This window comes from Coptis chinensis, chromosome 9 (assembly GCF_015680905.1).
Source record: "Coptis chinensis isolate HL-2020 chromosome 9, ASM1568090v1, whole genome shotgun sequence".
Taxonomy (NCBI): domain Eukaryota; kingdom Viridiplantae; phylum Streptophyta; class Magnoliopsida; order Ranunculales; family Ranunculaceae; genus Coptis; species Coptis chinensis.
The window spans coordinates 62,667,203-62,689,141 of record NC_141464.1 but is presented as its reverse complement, the minus strand read 5'-3'; the positions used below and the strand labels follow the sequence as shown (position 1 = coordinate 62,689,141).

Below are 21,939 nucleotides of genomic sequence, written 5' to 3'. Positions count from 1 at the left end.
GTCATTTGATGGTTGGAGTATGAAGATGAAGACACCTTGACGGTGATTTCATGCAAGCACTCATACCACTTTGAGTGTATAAACAATTGGCTTCAAATAAACAAGGTATGTGCTGTTGTTGTTTCATTTTTTGTAAGTGTGGCAAATGATCAACTTCACACTTGCTGTGCAACATCTTATTATATGCTGATTTAACGGTGTAGATTCCTTATTTGTTCGGATTCCAAATTCTACGATCATGTTCATGATCTAACGAAATAGGAATACTAAGAATTATCTTAGCATAGTCTAATGGCCAAAATGCACGGACCAAATCCTGTCGCCATTGTCGGGTAAGAGGGTCGATGAAGTCACTAACACGATCAAGGTTGCAGTTATGTGGTTGATCTAAGAGAGGGAGAGGTGAAGGTGCCCCAGGCACCCAAGCATCCAACCAGACTCTAATAGAAAGACTATCACCTACTTTTCAATTGATACCAAGGGCCATGAGATTCCCAAGGTAATGCATGAGTTTCCATCTTTTTGAAGTACTTCTATGTATTGTTGCTCTCATAAAGTCTTGAGGAGGTTAATAGGTCATCTTCATCTGGCGTGCCCATAGTGAAGTTGGTTCAATCGGGTCCCATGCTTTCTTGCCTAGCAAGGCAAAATTTTGAATTTGAATATCTTTTATACCAATCCTCCTCCTTTTAGTGGTGAGCATGCAAGGTCCCAAGAGAAATAGTGTAACTTTCGTTCTCCCACTTCATGACACCAAAAGAAAGCACGCCTAAAACTGTCAATTTTGGTATTGGTGGTGATTATTGGCCATATCGACTGTTCTCCAAGTGTTTGAAGGTATGCCTTTATGTCATTCATTTAATTTTTATTTTTTTAGGTCTTTGTACGGGTTTTCTTTATATGAAAATCGCCATTTTAGTTTGTATGGGATTTCTTTATATGAAAGTACACATCTGAATTCATGCTTTTATTATATTCGGGTGTATTTGGGGCTTTCTAGCTTCCCATCTTCACATTGCTCCGTGTTTGAGAAAAAATATCTTGGCAGCACTGTTTATTTTGATGGATTTTAGAAAATAGTTTGTTTGATCTGTAACAGGTCTAATATTCTTCTCCAATATTATCGATGTTTATCATTTGAAATTTGGTTATACTGCTACGTTGTTTAATTTACTGTTTGGTTTATTACTTACTAAACTTAGAAACAACCCCCAAAACTGAAAAAACCTTCCTCACACTGAAAAAACAATTCATCGCATAAAAAAAACCTTTCTTCCCTGTCCAAAACCTTCCTCACTTAAAAAAAAAAAAATCGTTATCACACCCAAAATATTCATCACAACTTGAAGAAGAGATTCAGTTATGAGTTTCAACTAACATCATCTATCTTCTCTCTTGATCACAACTTTAAGAATTAACAAGAGGAAAGATTCGCCAGGTGTGAAATCTCATTGTATTCGAAAATAGTTTGGACTATTGATAGCTTTGATTCAAGATTTTGTAATGATATGATGACTATAATTGATGATATATCTCATCATGATTTTCATTTTTTGTGTTGTTTCAATGATTTATTATTTTGGTTTTTTGTAGAAAAAAGGATTGTTATACAGTCAATCAATTCGTTCAAGAGGTGGGTTTTCTTGGTCTGATTTTTCTGGGAAGCTGAACCTCTTTTTTTTCACCTAGTATTCATGCCTATCAACCTATCATGTCTTCCTATTCTATCAAGTAAGATGTCTTCATTGTCTTCTTATCTCTTCATGGTTGATTCATTTTTTATATATATATTAGGTTTTACATGCAATCGCGTTGTCATTGGATGACACCCATTTTAATAGCTGTTGAGAATGTATGTCAAATCCAAGTAAAACTCTTATTAGTTTTGTGTTTTTATATTTCACTGTTTACAATTTTTATGATTGGTTTGAGAAAAAATATCTCGGCAGCACTGTCTATTTTGATGGATTTTAGAAAATGGTTGTTAGGATATTGTCATTATTGTTGAGTCATAGTTTGTTTGATCTGTAACTGGTCTAATATTATTCTCTAATACTATCGATGTTTATCATTTGAAATTTGGTTATATTGTTACGTTGTTTAATTTACTATTTGATTTATTGCTTACTAACTGAAAACTTCATGTCGTCTTCATTTGGTTGCAGTTACTTGGCACCTTTACATCATCACATGGAAGATTAGTCAAGCTATGATCTCATGAACTCTTATTTGGGCATTTTCACATCCTAGATTTCGATAAGAGAAACACATCTTCAAGGTTTGAAAAAAAAAACCTGTTTAGTTTAATTTCAGAAACCGTGATTCTTCGTACTTTCTTTATGTTGTGCGTAGTGCTTAAACTAAGAGTAAATACTCCATGTCTAATGGCACTTCTTTGTCGAATAGCTCAAATTGATCACTGGGATTCAGGTGTTTTGAGGGTCTAGAGCAGAAAGCATTTCCTTGATGCATTAGATCTATCACAAATGTGTCAAAGTGCAATTATCAAATTGTCGGAAAGATAGTACGAAGTTTTAGGAAAATGCCTCAATGGGTTTCATCTTTGCTAACACAGGTAAGTTTGTATATATATCCTTTCAAACAATGATTTCCAATTTTATAATATGAGAATTTAAATGCCAATAGTTCACATAATAGGCATCATAATAGGCATGGAAGAACTAAACTATGAATTGAAAATCCAAGTAGCTCACATAATAGGCATGGATGAATTAAACTTTGAATTGAAATTCCATTTATAAACATGCTAGAAGTTTTGTATAGTACATTAATAGCATCAATAGTAAATAGACAATTCGGTTTAATATAAAATAAAAATTGAAATAAGATTTATGTATTATATTATTCCTTCACAACAAGTATGGACCCCAAGGATAGAAACACTCCATTCGTTTACCTTCGAGGGAGCTGATCCTATTAGGGCTGAAAGATATAGGTGGTTATCTTCGATTATATTTTGCATGGACTTGACTTCCCATCTTAAAAGGTTATTTTTCAGGTTGTGGTTATCATGAATCTATAAATATTCATATTGATCATCCACAATTTACACAAGATCAATCTTTCTCCAAAATATCCCTAAGAAGCAACATGAGCCACACTATTTTCAATTCATAGTTACAAGAAGAGCTGAAGAACAACACAATTACCATGGTGCATCATAATTAGGATTGGACTCTTAATAAAATCTACTTTTCCAAGGAGATTTTGGGCATGCCTCTATAGCCATTGGTGCTACCTAAACACGGGGACTGTACTAATACTACTATAATAGTCTATGTGTTTCTTAGATGAATTGATTTGGGGATCACTGCTGCAAGTCCTTATCCAATTAGTTGTAAAAAGGTATTGATTTTAGTCGAACCAGTATAGTCAAAGTGCTACTCTCCCTTGGCTTTGATCAACTGATCATCCAAGTGAGCTAGCTACCTGAAGAAGTCACATTATTATATCATCTAAAAATAATTTTTTGGGCACTATTAATCTTGATATATTTATCACTTATTTGTTTTAAGTGATTGGTGTGGTGATAAGAGGGTTCTGGATGCCTTCAGTCACTACCTCTCTTATTTGAGGTTATGAGTTGTAGTGTTTGTCATGTCTCTGATTAAGAGTTTAGGAAATGGTTGAATCTAATATTAATGACACATTTTGCATTTTTTAAAGGGTTTTACCACTGGCGAGAATAGTTGATGAACACGGATGGAAATTTATTTCATGCAGTATTCTTACAAATCATGGAATCCTATGGGATCTTATACAAGGAGGACTGGAGCATGCTCAAATATCATAGGAAGCTTAAACTCATTCGACGTGAAGGAACCTTCAATGTTTTTAATAAAAATAGTGGTATTGTTGCTCTTTTCATTGAAACTATGTTCTTGAACACAAGTGTGAACAGTAAGATTTTGTTTTAATGTAATATAGAGCAACAACAAAGGTATATTAAGTTTGCTTAAGGGTGAAAGGCGTTGTTCCTCTGGCAGCAGCAGTAATTAGAAATATGAGCAATTTTTTTTTGTTGTTGAAAATGTAATGACTTTAGAAATTTTTGTTGCAAGTCTTCAAGATTGCATGTTTTTTTTTGTCAGTTGAACAAAGAATTGTCTATCTAATGGTGATCATATTGTAATGTTTCCTATCAGGTTTGTTTATTGTGTAGAAAGATTCAAAGTCTTAAAGTTCTGAGTCATTCTACTTATTATGTAAATTTGATTTTGAAAATTAGATTCTACTTATTATGTAAATTTGATTTTGAAAATTAGCGATATTGGACCATCATAGATAATACGTACAAACATTTTCCACGCTCTATTTCATTAATTAAAAAGGTACTGGCCTTTATCCTCTTATTCCACTCACAGGTATTTGCATTTTATTTATTTTACTCTGCAATACTACATACTTCACACATTGCAGTCAAGTTTTCAGAATTCTTGACAAAGATTGATAGGCATTCTAGAAAGGAGCTAGAGAATGAGCTCAAGTTTTTGAACAATAGTGATGCAGGGTTTGTTAAGATGATTCTACTAAACAAATGGTGGTCAAAAGTTTCTCCCTCAACAATAGGGCCCACAAAATGGGAAAGTGGTGGTGGCGTCCCTATACTTTTTAAATAGCCATGAGTCATCCTATTCTCCTGACTCATTATTCTTCTTTATAGGTTTCATTACTTTTAGGTAGCTATTGTCGGAAACTCTTAGCATTTTTTCTATAACCTAGAGTGCATATTTATCCCACGGATTGGGCTCTCTCAAATCTTAGTCATTAGGCAAGGAAGTAGAATAAATGCGAGATCAAGAACACTAAGATTGAAGGAAGGATTAAATGAGTAGAACTGGGATCAACAAATATAGATAACACAATAAAGTCGTTAATGGCAGAGCCCATAACGCATGATTAACGTGTAAATTGAGCGTTCCGAGCATTTAAGATTTTTATGTCCACTCAAAATTTGACATGGCTGATCATCTGGAAGTATTCTTGCCACTTTAGCATCCATATTCCATAATATTAAGGCAGGAGGATTAAGAAAAAATGGGAGAAATAATTGTCGATAAAAAAGAGAAACAATATAACACCCCGTGTTTTATTCTTTTATTTTCCTAATAATAATAATAATAATAATAATAATAATAATAGGTTAAATTGAATATAGATAACTATCAGATACGGATAAAAGCCCGTAGGTAAAATGGATAAGTGTTGTCCTTGTTTTTCGGGGAGTTTTCTCACGTGGAGTTTTTGGGGAAAAACACAGCGAGAGTTTTAGACAGAAAAATGGGATTTTTCTGAAGGAAGGAAAGGAAGGTTTTTCCTGGTAGCTGGTTGATAATCGGAGAGCGCTACAGGTGAGTAGAGTTTATCTCTCACCACTACTAAAACCATGATTTTCGTCTGTTTAATATTTACGTATTTTACTGTCGAGTGTTTCCGATCAGTTTTATTTATAATTTTTAGTTCTGTCGATATGTTTAGATTTGATTTGAACTATTGAATCTCTGAAATCGGTATTGCAACTGTTGGAACTCAGAAGTCGTCAATGGCGGCGACGCGAGTCCAGCAGCAAGAAATCGTCCAGTTTTGTTATTTGAATTTTTAGGATTATATTTACTGTGATCCTGGGGTGTCGATCCATCTGATAGAACTGTTGGGAGCTTCGACAGAGCGTCAATGGTGGCAACGAAAACCCCAGTATTCATTTTTGTATATTTTTTTTTGTTGTTTTGCTATGATGAAGATGGGTTTATGCTTGGTTGTTAAGAAGTGTTGGATAGGTGGTTGAACTGTTGAACGAGGGCTGTCGAAGCTCGGAGAGAAACGTTAATGGCGGCCAGAAATCGCCCAGTTTGTTGTTTGGGTTTTGGTTGGTATTTGAATGGGTTGTGGGGATGGGATTAGGAGGATTGATTGAGGGGAGGAGTGCTGCGATTGAGGGCTATCGAGTGAAGGTTGGGGAAGCCATTAATGGCGGTCAGAAACTTTTAGATCTAGTTTTGGGTGAGGTTTGGATTGAATGATTTGGGGGTTATTGTTTTTATTAAAGGTGTTTGGTTTTTGATAAGGAGTAAAACCGCGGCGTCAAAATGGGTGGTCGAGTGGAGATGGTGGCCGAACTGGTGGTGGCCGATTTGGGTGGCTGCTGGAGGAAGAAGATGGCTGTTTTGGGCTTGGACCTTGGGCCCGGGTTTGGTTTAGATTGGTTGGGCTAAAAACCTTATTTTGTTTGGGCCTTTTCTTGTTGGTTTTTGTTTGGGCCTTAACTTGTTTGGTTTTTGGGGCTAGTCCATAGTATTTTAAGTGGATCTTCAAGTTGGGCCAAGCTAGTTTATGGGCCGGGTTAAGGCTTAAGTTATTGAACCTGGTCAGCTTAGATAAATCGGTTTGGGACTGGGTGACTGCTGTTGACCCTTGGCAGGTCGACTTTGACTTTGACCAGGGTTGACTTTGACTTTGACAAGAGTTGACTTTTGACTAGGGTTGACTTTGACCGATTAACTCAATTTGATCTTTTAACTTCGGATTATGATTTGGGTTATTAAGATAGGTTTAGGGCTATTAGCTTGCTTGGCTTTAGGCTAAGACCTTTATATATATAATGTGTATGTGTATTAACTACTATGTGAGATTTTCGCCTTTTATGATATACAACGTTATGACACTTAGACATCGGTATATTAATAACGCGTAACCAAAAATACATGAAACAAGATACTCGCTCGCTTTCGGAGATAATTTATTCAATAAAATTTCAATAATCGTAAAACAAAATTTACCGCACTCTTTTTGAACTCTCCACGCTCAAGTTTTGGAATTGAGTTTTATGACGGTTGATGTCATAGGTTAGGTGGGCATTTATTGAATGTGCCATAGGTTAGGGGGGGTGTCGATCCATCTGATAGAACTGTTGGGAGCTTCGACAGAGCGTCAATGGTGGCAACGAAAACCCCAAGATTCATTTTGTATATTTTTTTGTTGTTTTGCTATGATGAAGATGGGTTTATGCTTGGTTGTTAAGAAGTGTTGGATAGGTGGTTGAACTGCTGAACGAAAAGGGCTGTCGGCTTCGAGAGAAAGCGTTAATGGCGCCGAAATCCCGGTTTGTTGTTTGGGTTTTGGTTGGTATTTGAATGGGTTGTGGGGATGGGATTAGGAGGATTGATTGAGGGAGGAGTGCTTTGCGATTGAGGGCTATCGAGTGAAGGTTGGGGAAGCCATTAATGGCGGTCGAAAACTTTTAGATCTAGTTTTGGGTGAGGTTTGGATTGAATGATTTGGGGTTATTGTTTTATTAAAGGTGTTTGGTTTTGATAAGGAGTAAAACCGGCGTCAAAATGGGTGGTCGAGTGGAGATGGTGGCCGAACCCGGTGGTGGCCGATTTGGGTGGTCTTTGGAGGAAGAAGATGGTCATTTTGGGCTTGGACCTTGGGCGGGGTTTGGTTTAGATTGGTTGGGCTAAAACCTTATTTTGTTTGGGCCTTTTCTTGTTGGTTTTGTTTGGGCCTTAACTTGTTTGGTTTTGGGGCTAGTCCATAGTATTTTAAGTGGATCTTCAAGTTGGGCCAAGCTAGTTTATGGGCGGGTTAAGGCTTAAGTTATTGAACCCAGTCAGACTTAGATAAATCGGTTTGGGAATTTGGGATCTTTTGACCCCCTTGGCGAGTCGACTTTGACTTTGACCGGGTTGACTTTGACTTTGACAAGAGTTGACTTTTGACTAGGGTTGACTTTGACCAGTTAACTCAATTTGATCTTTTAACTCGGATTATGATTTGGGTTATTAAGATAGGTCTAGGGCTATTAGCTTGCTTGGCTTTAGGCTAAGACCTTTATATATATACGCGGTGTATGTGTATTAACTACTATGTGAGATTTTCGTCTTTTATGATATACAACGTTATGACACTTAGACATCGGTATATTAATAACGCGTAACCAAAAATACATGAAACAAGATACTCGTTCGTTCTCGGAGATAATTTATTCAATAAAATTTCAATAATGCGTAAACAAAATTTACCGCACTCTTTTTGAACTCTCCACGCCTCAAGTTTTGGAATTGAGTTTTATGACGGTTGATGTCATAGGTTAGGTGGGCATTTATTGAATGTGCCATAGGTTAGGGGGGGTGTCGATCCATCTGATAGAACTGTTGGGAGCTTCGACAGAGCGTCAATGGTGGCAACGAAAACCCCAAAGATTCATTTTGTATATTTTTTGTTGTTTTGCTATGATGAAGATGGGTTTATGCTTGGTTGTTAAGAAGTGTTGGATAGGTGGTTGAACTGTTGAACGAGGGCTGTCGAAGCTCGGAGAGAAACGTTAATGGCGGCCAGAAATCGCCCAGTTTGTTGTTTGGGTTTTGGTTGGTATTTGAATGGGTTGTGGGGATGGGATTAGGAGGATTGATTGAGGGGAGGAGTGCTGCGATTGAGGGCTATCGAGTGAAGGTTGGGGAAGCCATTAATGGCGGTCAGAAACTTTTAGATCTAGTTTTGGGTGAGGTTTGGATTGAATGATTTGGGGGTTATTGTTTTTATTAAAGGTGTTTGGTTTTTGATAAGGAGTAAAACCGCGGCGTCAAAATGGGTGGTCGAGTGGAGATGGTGGCGGGCGAACCGGTGGTGGCCGATTTGGGTGGCTGCTGGAGGAAGAAGATGGCTGTTTTGGGCTTGGACCTTGGGCTCGGGTTTGGTTTAGATTGGTTGGGCTAAAAACCTTATTTTGTTTGGGCCTTTTCTTGTTGGTTTTTGTTTGGGCCTTAACTTGTTTGGTTTTTGGGGCTAGTCCATAGTATTTTAAGTGGATCTTCAAGTTGGGCCAAGCTAGTTTATGGGCCGGGTTAAGGCTTAAGTTATTGAACCTGGTCAGCTTAGATAAATCGGTTTGGGACTGGGTGACTGCTGTTGACCCTTGGCAGGTCGACTTTGACTTTGACCAGGGTTGACTTTGACTTTGACAAGAGTTGACTTTTGACTAGGGTTGACTTTGACCAGTTAACTCAATTTGATCTTTTAACTCGGATTATGATTTGGGTTATTAAGATAGGTCTAGGGCTATTAGCTTGCTTGGCTTTAGGCTAAGACCTTTATATATACGTGTGTATGTGTATTAACTACTATGTGAGATTTTCGTCTTTTATGATATACAACGTTATGACACTTAGACATCGGTATATTAATAACGCGTAACCAAAAATACATGAAACAAGATACTCGTTCGTTCTCGGAGATAATTTATTCAATAAAATTTCAATAATGCGTAAACAAAATTTACCGCACTCTTTTTGAACTCTCCACGCCTCAAGTTTTGGAATTGAGTTTTATGACGGTTGATGTCATAGGTTAGGTGGGCATTTATTGAATGTGCCATAGGTTAGGGGTGTCGATCCATCGATAGAACTGTTGGGAGCTTCGGACAGAAGGCCAATGGTGGCAAACGAAAACCCCAAAGATTCATTTTGTATATTTTTTTGTTGTTTTGCTATGATGAAGATGGGTTTATGCTTGGTTGTTAAGAAGTGTTGGATAGGTGGTTGAACTTTTGAGCGAGAAGCTTCGGAGAGAAACGTTAATGGCGACGAAATCGCCCGGTTTGTTGTTTTGGGTTTGGTTGGTATTTGAATGGGTTGTGGGGATGGGATTAGGAGGATTGATTGATTGGGGAGGAGTCTTTGATTTGAGGGCTATCGAGTGAAGGTTGGGGAAGCCATTAATGGCGGTCAGAAACTTTTAGATCTAGTTTTGGATGAGGTTTGGATTGAATGATTTGGGGGTTATTGTTTTTATTAAAGGTGTTTTGTTTTTGATAAGGAGTAAAACCGCGCGTCAAAATGGGTGGTCGAGTGGAGATGGTGGCCGGTGGTGGTGGCCGATTTGGGGTGGTTCTTGGAGGAAGAAGATGGTCATTTTGGGCTTGGACCTTGGGCCCGGTTTGGTTTAGATTGGTTGGGCTAAAACCTTATTTTGTTTGGGCCTTTTCTTGTTGGTTTTGTTTGGGCCTTAACTTGTTTGGTTTTGGGGCTAGTCCATAGTATTTTAAGTGGATCTTCAAGTTGGGCCAAGCTAGTTTATGGGCCGGGTTAAGGCTTAAGTTATTGAACACAGTCAAACAGATAAATCGGTTTGGGACTGGGTGACTGCTGTTGACCCTTGGCAGGTCGACTTTGACTTTGACCAGGGTTGACTTTGACTTTGACAAGAGTTGACTTTTGACTAGGGTTGACTTTGACCAGTTAACTCAATTTGATCTTTTAACTCGGATTATGATTTGGGTTATTAAGATAGGTCTAGGGCTATTAGCTTGCTTGGCTTTAGGCTAAGACCTTTATATATACGTGTGTATGTGTATTAACTACTATGTGAGATTTTCGTCTTTTATGATATACAACGTTATGACACTTAGACATCGGTATATTAATAACGCGTAACCAAAAATACATGAAACAAGATACTTTCGTTAGTTTCTGAGAGATAATTTATTCAATAAAATTTCAATAATCGTAAACAAAATTTACCGCGACTCTTTTTGAACTCTCCACATACCTCAAGTTTTGGAATTGAGTTTTATGACGGTTGATGTCATAGGTTAGGTGGGCATTTATTGAATGTGCCATAGGTTAGGGGGGGTGTCGATCCATCTGATAGAACTGTTGGGAGCTTCGACAGAGCGTCAATGGTGGCAACGAAAACCCCAGTATTCATTTTTGTATATTTTTTTTTGTTGTTTTGCTATGATGAAGATGGGTTTATGCTTGGTTGTTAAGAAGTGTTGGATAGGTGGTTGAACTGTTGAACGAGGGCTGTCGAAGCTCGGAGAGAAACGTTAATGGCGCGACAATCGCCTTGATTTTGTTGTTTGGGTTTTGGTTGGTATTTGAATGGGTTGTGGGGATGGGATTAGGAGGATTGATTGAGGGAGGAGTCTTTGCGATTGAGGGGCTATCGAGTGAAGGTTAGGGGAAGCCATTAATGGCGGTCGAAAACTTTTAGATCTAGTTTTGGATGAGGTTTGGATTGAATGATTTGGGGGTTATTGTTTTATTAAAGGTGTTTTGTTTTGATAAGGAGTAAAACCGGCCAAAATGGGTGGTCGAGTGGAGATGGTGGCCTAACCGGTGGTGGCCGATTTGGGTGGTCTTTGGAGGGAAGAAGATGGTCATTTTGGGCTTGGACCTTGGGCGGGTTTTGGTTTAGATTGGTTGGGCTAAAAACCTTATTTTGTTTGGGCCTTTTTCTTGTTGGTTTTGTTTGGGCCTTAACTTGTTTGGTTTTGGGGCTAGTCCATAGTATTTTAAGTGGATCTTCAAGTTGGGCCAAAGCTAGTTTATGGGCGGGTTAAGGCTTAAGTTATTGAACACAGTCGACTTAGATAAATCGGTTTGGGATTTGGGTGATCTTTGCCGACCCTTAGGCAGTCGACTTTGACTTTGACCGTGGGGTTGACTTTGACTTTGACAAGAGTTGACTTTTGACTAGGGTTGACTTTGACCAGTTAACTCAATTTGATCTTTTAACTCGGATTATGATTTGGGTTATTAAGATAGGTCTAGGGCTATTAGCTTGCTTGGCTTTAGGCTAAGACCTTTATATATACGTGTGTATGTGTATTAACTACTATGTGAGATTTTCGTCTTTTATGATATACAACGTTATGACACATAGACATCGGTATATTAATAACGCGTAACCAAAAATACATGAAACAAGATACTCGTTCGTTCTCGGAGATAATTTATTCAATAAAATTTCAATAATGCGTAAACAAAATTTACCGCACTCTTTTTGAACTCTCCACGCCTCAAGTTTTGGAATTGAGTTTTATGACGGTTGATGTCATAGGTTAGGTTGGCATTTATTGAATGTGCCATAAATGGCCCGTTAGCGTTATCTATGGGTATTCATTGAATGTGCCATGAATGTCCCAGGTATTCATTGAATGTGTAATGAATGACCAGATTGTTTGGACTACCCTAAAGAGGAACTAAGGTATTCGCCTTGCAGGTTAGTTGTATTCCTTGAGTGTACGGGAATGTAAGGTTGGGTATTCCTTGAATGTGGCGGGAAATGACCTAAGGTACATAGGTTGTGAAATATGTGTATAAGAAAAGTAATTGATTAATTAATAAGAGAAATTAATTTGATTGTGCGAGTGTGCTTGGGTTTACTTTTCAATACCTATAGGATATCGACAAATGTTAGAAGTTCTAACTTTCTTTTGCAGGAGGGTAAGACTTAATAACATTTTGTGCAGAGACGCGGTCCTACCCTTATCCAAAAGTGGATATCAGTAAGTTTTAATTCAGTTACCTAGTTATAATAACGAGTTATGATAATGAGTTAATAGAATGGAAGTCTTGCTTGGGGAGACACTATGCCGATTGAAATGACGGAACTACCTGTCTTCCAAGCTGAAAAAGATTAAGTTATGGGAAATATAAAGTGATTGTTTGGATAATTAAAGTATGATAATGTTTATATGTGGTTAGTCTACTCATACCAAAGAAATTCCATTTTTGCTCTTTGATCATGTTTGCTTTGTTTTGGCGTGGGTGTGTTCTTGGGAACACAGTGGAAGGCGATGGAACCGCGTGGCGTGTGATTTGGATTCTCTTTGGAGCGATCCGGGAGTTTAGTTTATTAGGTCTGATCTTTTGGAAGTATGTAATAACGTAGTTTTCTTTTCATATGACATGAAAATCCTATGTTGAAGACATGTTATTCTTAGAGTGGTTTGATATTTTATTGGGATGGAAGAAAGTCTTTTAATAAAGTGATGGTTGAGGAATTTTGGAGATTTTTGTTGTTAAGATTCTTTATGATGTGGGTTTTAGGTTTTGACACGTGTTGTATCCACCCGTCATAGCCTGGGTTTTTAGACAATTGAACCAAGTGATGTTTGAGATATTTATATTTCAAATATTCATTTTTTTTAATTGTTTAGAAAATCGGGCTGTGACAAACAATCTGTGAGAAAAAAATAAATAAATAGTACGAGTCTCAATTAATTATGTTTCTCTTTTGAAGAGTCCTAATTTAGTTTCCTAATCTATAATAATAAATATTACAAAATCAGAGCCACTCATCTTATTAAAAAACACCTTGAGATTCTCACCCAATTCCTCCTTCTAATAATTCCCATAATCTCTGTCTCTGCAAACTTTTTCCTTCTCCATTCATGGTGAAAAAACATCTCAATCCTTAAAACTCTCCATCATGTCTCCGCCATGTGATGGAGAAAACAATTCCATTGGTTCCATCACCCACTACACGTGTACAACTGACGCGAATGATACACGATTTGTTAACAAAAAATGTCCTTATTGTCAAAAATTTGACCCCTAGTATGATTTACTGATTACTAAGTAGCTTGCTTAACTTGGTTGTTGAAGCTCGACCTTTTAGCCAATGTTGCACATTGTTTGATGGTCATCTGATTTTGAGCTTAATCCTTTAAATCTTGGTGAATCTGTGGACTCGGTAAATGTATCTATCGTTGAATCCTCTAGAATAGGCTCTGGGCAGAATGTCATGTTTCTAGAACCAGCAACGTTTGAACAATAATTGATGGGATCAGTGCAACTCCCAATCTTTAGGTCTAGAGAAAACCCGCGACGCAAGCATTCACTCATCGGCAACCTGACAACTTATTGCAACAGGAACAATAATAACCCAAAACTAGAAATAAAACCCCTTAAAAAAAATTAGAAAAACATAAACTGTTCAAACAAAGTATACATATATTATAAGCAATGAATCATTAGCTATCAATATACATATATTATTTATTCAAGTATACTTTAGGCTTTTGAGTCATTAGCTATTTATGTAGCAAGTTTGGCCATAGGCCAGGCCAAATGGCTAGTTTTTTTTAAAAAAATGTCTCTTCTTATCAACCTATTTTGGTAGCGAGGATGATCATTTTGTGAAAAAGGTCATACAAGGAGTCATTTCTTGGTATGATAATCAAAATGACATTGAGAAAAAAAACAAAAAAAAAAAAACAGCCCGCATCACTTCTTCCCTAGCCTTATTCCCCAGCGCCGCACCACTTGTGTTGCACCATACTTCACCGCCGCCTCCTCCCACTAACACTAGCTTGTTGCTGCCATCGCCACCACCACCACCAATCCTCCACCGTCACAATCTCTCCACCGTTCTAAAACCTGACCTTGCTGCTGCTACACCACCATCGTTTCGCCGCGCCACCATACCACATTGAATCACCTTCCCAACCCCAAACACAAACCCTGACCACCTTCTCCCCCAAAACACCTGACCAACATCATCCCCCCACCCAAAAAACACTGATCTCCACTGTTCTCAAACCACCAGTCGACTCCTCTACCAATTTCACCCCTTCCATCACCAGCTGACCAGTTGTAAACACCCACCCCCACCGTCGGCATCACCCTTCGCCTTCCCCTTCCCCATTCCCCTTAATTCACCAAGATTATATATATATATATATATATATATATATATATATATATATATATATATATATATATATACATATATATATATATGTATGTATTAAAAAAAAAAAAAAAAAAAAAAAAACGGTCTCAGGCCTTTGGGATCTTCTGGTATTGACTACTGACTTCTGAAATTATCAAATATTTTGTGGGATGAGTTTTGAGATTTGTTGAACTGTCGACGGGATTTGGTTTCACCGTTTTGTGATTTGTTGAACTGTCGACGGGATTTGGTTTTGCTATTTTGGGATTTGGTTTTGCCGATTTGGGATTTGTTCGACGGGAGTTAGGATTTGTCGATTTTGGGTTTTGGGTTTTGTTCAATTGGATTTTTTGAATCTTTGACAGGATTTGGTTATGAGAGGGAAGAAAAGTCTTGCACTCTTGGTTGTTTCTTCTGGTTTCATTGCCCCAACACCTAAGAAGCGAGTTCATTGTCCTTTCCGGGGTCGTCATGGATGCACTAATGGAGTAAACAGTAATGGGTTTACTGTTTCCTATATTTTCACGCATTTCGATAAACAACACATGGATTGTCAGTTGAGTATTGACAGGGTACGGGATGAACTTAAGGAGGATCATGAACTTTTTCTGTCACTAGAGGATTCCTTAAAGTCATTAGACAAATGGATTTGTGGCATTTGTCTTTGCATCCACGTATTTGGCATACCATGTCGCCATCTAGATGACACTATACAGCCACCTACTTTGTTGGAGAATGGGGAACTCAAATGTGCTATTGTGGGCATACCACAACCACAACCATCCCCTAAGCCCAACACTGCAGATCTTACACCCACAACACAGAGGGGTGACGATAATACTCCTAATTTGCTTGTTGTTGCGTCCTCTCTTGATAAGATGTTACTTGACAGCGCATTTTGTATACCTTTTCGTACTGTGAAAAGTATACCACACGCGTGTCGTTTGGGTTTTTTTGGTGCACTGAAATCTGCCCTTTGGGATATCACAGTTGATCCTGGTTCTGTTCTGTCTTGGGTTCGTCTCCTCCTTTTATCGTGTTGCACTTTACTAGTTTTTCAACCACAGAACCAGCAGGAACGTCGCTCTAGTACTACGAAAGATCTTCAACGGAAACAGATTCTCCATGCTTTGATGACATGGAATGAGTCTGGGGGGATGTTTCGTCTCTTAGAGTTTGTAATAGAGCATCCTTCAATCCAATCTACCATGAAATTTGTCCCTACTCAAAATGTGCGTCGATGCTTACAGAAAGTTGCTGATGGACATTTTGCTGCAGCGGTAAAAGTGTTGTCATCATTAGGGGTTGCTTCTAATTCTACGGAGACTATACAAGCATTAGAGGAGAAACACCCGACACAACAACCACCTGTGAGACCTTTGGTTCCTCCTCCTGAGGCCCCTTTGTTGGTAGAGAGAGACACCTTATTGTCATGCATTAGGTCGTTTCCAAAAGGTACATCTTGTGGTCGTGATGGTCTCCGAGTTCAGCATTTGTTGGATGCCATGAGTAGTGTTGCGGCAGCTATATCGTCTGATTTGCTAGATGCTTTGAACCCTGTGGTGAATCTTTGGTTATAGGGACGATGTCCACAGCCGTTAGCGAAATTCATATTGAGTGCACCACTTACTCCACTTCTTAAGCAAGATAATAGCATTCGTCCTATAGGAGCAATGAAAGGATTTTCCAAAGATGTGGTAGGGTACTTACAGGATTTTTAGTATAGGTTTGGTGTTTCTGGTGGAGCAGAAGCGATTTTGCACGCTGTCAACCGTATAGTTTATGCTAACAGTGACAGTACTTCTCTTTCGATGCTACTGGTAGATTTTCAGAATGCTTTTAACATGATTGATCGGACTACCATGTTAAGAGAGGTTCGTATCCACTGCCCAGCTATTACCCCTTTGAAAAGCCTCTTTTTGTGTATGTAGATGGTGTGTGGGATATGGATAGATGATAGATGATGGTCGTTGAACAAAATAGAAACGTATCAAAACCTAATTATCCCTCAATAAGTAAAGGATGAGTAGGGTATCGTTCCACTTTTAAGTGTATTTTATGTGAAGGACAGGACTGGAAAGGGGTTTGAGGGATTAAAAACTATTATTATAAAGATTTTAGATTCTAATACTAAGCTAAACTAAACTAAACTAGACTAAACTATTAAGAATTTATAAAAAAGAGAATTCAAAATATTAGAATCCACCAATACTTTTGATCTATGACCTTATGCTTCATGGTTGTTCTCACAAGTAGACTACAATTAGGCAATCGAGAGTGCCGATGCCCTCTTGGACAAAACATCGTTAACAAATAACTCTACTTAAGGTTGTTCATATGTTCATGTTACTAGTATCTTCTTTCCTTTTATGTGAGCTTGGGCAGCTATTCAATGAATCACCATTTAAAGCAAACACAAAGAATACTTTCTTTACTCTAAAACACTACACAACTAGAAGAAAAGTAGAGAATAATAGTATAACATTCAATTACAATAAATAAAACCCTATTCTAGCATTATATTCAATTGCAATAAATAAAAGTATGTTACTAGTAAATATTCAATTGCAATAAATAAAACCCTAAACTAGCATGATATTCGATTGCAATAAATAAAAACCTTAATATATACTTCCATCCCCTGGTCTGGGCAATGGAACTAATAACTAAAAACATAAAGAACTAACCTGATTGAAGAACACCATGAACCAGAAGAATCATTAAACCTTAAGCACTGGCTTCATCTCCTCCCTTGAAGGAGAAGATTAGCCTTCCATAAAGAAGGAAGAATGAGAAGAAGAAGAGTTGAAGAACATAAGATTAGAAAGACTAATTTATTAAGACTCAGCTAGTTAAAACCGATCTTTTATTATTAATCTCTCTCTGCCTTAAGTTATGGAGACAAGAGTATAAGTGAATTGGCAAATTACATGAGGCACTTAGGTCCTCTATTTATAGAGGTTACAATGAGCTCTAGAAGCATTCCAATCCGTCATTTGTTTCCTAATACAAATAGACTTCTTTCAGAGTCCAACTTCGTCTCCAAAATTAAGAAGAAATTGGCTACAGTATCGATCCATGCGTCTAGACGTTATTCATGCGTCTCAGACGTAATCAATGCGTCTGGATGCTCGATCCATGCGTCCCAGACGCATAAGCCTATTTTCTTTCTTCTGCTCTATCCTTCTATCCTCTTTTGCGGGCTTTGGTCCAAGCAATGAATTCTTTGGCCTTGGGATTCCAAATAGGCTTTAAAATAGGTCCAAGTCGTATTTTTAATAGCTCCAATTCCTTGGCCTTCTCCATGATTGTCTACGGGCTTCCCATATGATCCTTAATGCTCCGAATTGCTCCATTTTACCCCTTTTTCTCTAATATTCCACAAAACTCTCTCTTTCACCTGTAGAATCTTAAAACACAACTTATAAACACTATTAGTCTACTAAGATGGCTAAACAAGAGGCATAATCGAGGGTTAAATTGCAAGTTTTGAGCACTTATCACCCTTGGGTCGAGTATTTGTATTGTCAACCTGTGATGTTATATTTGGGGGACGGCTACATATGGTCTGCTACTGGGGTCCAACAAGGCAATCCTTTGAGTCCCCTTCTCTTTGCAATAGTGTTGCATCCCTTGATTCTACGGATCCAGTCTAGTTGTCAGTTATTACTACAGGCATGGTACCTAGATGACGGGACTTTGATCGGAGATACAGAACAGGTGGCGACAGCTTTGGGTATGATTCAGGAAGAAGGACCTTCTTATGGGTTGGTTCTTAATGTGGTTAAAACTGAGATATTTTGGCCATCACTGGATCCACGTCGCTCCACTCCTGGTCTCTTTCCTTCATATTTGTCTCGTCCTCAGTAGGTGGTCAAGTTGCTTGGAGGTGTGGTCAACACTGATTCATCCTTTGTCATGGGCCTTGCTCGCAAGCTTGTTGAAAAGGCTATGAGTTTGATGGACCGTTTAGCTATTTTGGAAGATCCACAGTGTGAGTTAGCGCTCTTACGAGCTTATGCTGGGCTTCTAAGTTGGTCTTTGCGATTCGTACTTGTTCACCAGCTCTTTTCAGAGAGGCATCTAAGACGTTTGATCGGCATCTCCGCAGTGTTCTCCAGGGTATTGTGGTTTCTGCTGGTCCTGGCTTCGGTGATTTGTAGTGGCGTCTATCCACACTCCCATTACGTCTGGGTGGGTTAGGTATTTATTGTGTCACTGATGTCTCTACTTTTGCTTTTGTGGCCTCCCTTTGTCAGACTTCTGAGCTTCAGAACCATATTCTTAGGAGTTGTGGCACAGTGCCTGTGGATGAGATTCTTGATGTTGCTAATAGTGCATTGAGTCTTTGTCTACCCGATTTTGACTTTAACTCTCTGGCTGTGAATGCTACCGTCCCCTCAAAACCACAAAAAGTTTTGGTGGGAGCATTTTATAGTAAGATTGTTGTTGGTCTTGAGAGGGAGTTTGTGTTATCTGCTCGTCAGAAAGCAGTCATTGGATGCTTGTAGTCAGAACATGCAAAGAATTTTCTACTTGCTATTTTGATGGAGGGACTTAGACAGCGTATGTCGCCAGTGGAGTATCGTTCTATTCTCCGGTACCGTCTCATGATTCCTTTGTACTCTAATGGTGGTCTATGCCCGGTTTACAAAAAAAGTAGACTAGATGGTTTTGGGGACCATGTAGCACATTGTAGATATTTCCCAGGTTTCAAATACCGACATGATCATGTCAGAGATATTTTATGCGATGCATTTTGGAGGGCTGGGGTACAAGTGAAGAAGGAAGCTCCCGTGAATTTTATCACTGATCCGAATGAGGGAAGATCGACACTTCGGCCTACGGATGTATTAGTCTACAGTTGGTCTGAGGGGAGGCATGCGTGTGTTGATGTAACTGGAGCCTCTCCGTTGGTAGGGCTTGGGAATGGAGCCTTTGAGGTGGGAGAAGTAGCTAATAGAGCAGCAGCAGGGAAAATTGAGAAACACGAGGAGGCTTGTAGAGCTAACCAGCATTGTTTCATTCCTTTCAGTTTTGACACTTTTGGTTTCTTGGCCCAACAGTCTGTTGAGTTCTTTAAGAGATTGCAGAAAGTTATGGACTGCAACGTAATGACAGCTGGTTCCAATGAGTTTGTATTTAGGAAAATAAGATTTGCCATTCATAAAGGACTTACGGCACAGCTTGTTGCACGCTTGTCCTAATTATTTGTAAAACTCATTATCTTTATCAATAAAATTTCCGCTTAAAAAAAAAAAAAAAAAAAAAACAACAAACAATTTTTTTTTCTTAATTTGTCCATGCATGATAATAACCAGATTTTGGATACAATATTTACCTGACTAGGAAGTCCTGAATTCTTCACTGATCGATTACTATCTTTTATGTGGTTTGATGTGAATATGTGATGCATTCGATGTTTGTAAATAATTGGTTTGTAGTCTAATAATGAATTCCAAACTTGTTGCGGTTATTGCTTCATAGGACGGGTATTGCAACTTATTATACACCCACTTGAAATATAACAAACAATTTCTGTTTTTTGACTTGAACAAAAAATGATGCCAAATATTCACTACAAACTTTCTGTAGTCTGCATTGAAAATTGATGTGACATAAACGTGCTAAGAACATGTTTGGAGTGTTTCACAAGTATGTCTCATTGATCAATTGCGCCACAGATAATGCACCCGTAAAGTTTGTTCCCCTTATTGGGTTCATCTGTTTTTTCAATTCTTACTATCGGTCTATGGTCTATGAAGATCATACTGCCGAAGTCCATCTAAATTCTACTATATTCCGAGGGCATTCCAAAATTTTATATTTTTCGATTCTTGAATTGGAATTCTAAATTTCTCAAAAACTGAAATATGGATGGTAGTCTGAGAATTCAATCTAAATCACAAACTATGGATGAAATAGGTGTTTTATTTATTTATTTTATTTTATTTTCGATAAAGGATATATATTGATTAGAGAGAAATAGTGTGGACATCTGACACAATATTACAAGAGACCGGTTCCTCTATAACCGGGTACAAAGATTGATCTCTGTACCACACACACATCTCATATCTCGGCGCACACACACATCTCGGAGCGCACACACAGGTATCGAGGCATACACACATATCTCGGATTCGGATCAACGGCGAGATAACACGGTTACAGAGATGATCTCTGTACCCGGTTATAGAGATCTCGAGTCCATATTACAAGGTGGAAGGGTACTCTACCCTGCAACCTTTGAAGCCTAGGCGGCCAGTTCATGAGCCTCCCCTATAACAATTCTACTTAACCAAATAAAATTAAAAACATCTACAGAATTCAGAATACTTAGAATATGGTTCATTACACTTCTATACTGCCAACCATAGTACAAAATATCAGGATATGAGTATTTATCGATATTCAATTTCTGGATATGTATCGTGGATATATCACTCTCTTTGGGGATATTTGATATTGTTTCACATGCAAATATCGTGGATATATCCAAAATATCAATAAATATCGTGGATATTTCTTGATGTATCATGATATATTATTTATATTTATTTGAAATATAATGGTAAATATTAAATAAAATTGTTATATACACAAAATATCACCAAATATCGTTGAAATATCGCCGATATTTGCAGTCGTATATACCTCTGAACATATCGTGATATTTATATATCTTTCTCTGAAATCTGGATAGATATCCCCAAATATCGCAATATATCGGGATATTTTGTATTATGCTGCCAACAACACTCCTCAGGAAGACTATTCAGAGTTTTTATAACATTCTGATAATCTCCAAAGAAGTCCACCCTCTCGCATCCTAGATCCTTAGCTAGCAAAGCTGCAACTTCAACAACTACTAATTCAGCTTCCTCTGAGGTAGTTGCCTTAAAATTCCTAATTGCAGCCTTTAAAATTTTACCTCCCCCAAATTTGGCTATTGCTCCAGCTGCTGCTCTGCCACTAGCTCTATCAAAAGATCGATGCATCAAAAAAGATATTAGTACTGTTGTTAGTCATCACATTATTAAGCCTATTGGACTCATTGGCTTCTACAAAAATATTATTAGAGTCAGAAGTATTAGGGGATTGAGTAGAGTTTTCTTCAAAGGCTTTCATAATTTTGTTCCATAGGGCTTCTGTCTTCTTGATGATGGTGATCTTGTTCTTCTGGATTGCATCAAACAAAATGCTATTCCTGTGCTCCCAAAAATTCAGAAGCAACAGCACTGCATATATACCCCAAGCTCCTTATTGACTCTTCTTTATTCACAGTCCATCCCAAAAACTCATTAAACCATTCTCTGGTATTCCTAGTAGGATACATATCTACTCTTATACTTGTGGGAGCAGTAAACCACCACACTCCTCTTATCCTCTGGCATTGGAAGAAGATGTGTTATGTTGATTTAACACCAGATTAGCAGAAAGGGCAATAGAAGTCCC

At 38.1% G+C, this 21,939-nt stretch overlaps 1 long non-coding RNA gene across 1 annotated transcript; it reads left to right on the top strand.

Moving 5' to 3' along the window:
- Positions 1–596: 596 nt before the first annotated feature.
- Positions 597–3,956, top strand: LOC147477244 (uncharacterized). The gene is made up of 3 exons (XR_015209383.1): positions 597–837; positions 2,166–2,278; positions 3,688–3,956. It is a non-coding gene; the product is annotated as an uncharacterized LOC147477244 (long non-coding RNA).
- Positions 3,957–21,939: the final 17,983 nt, after the last annotated feature.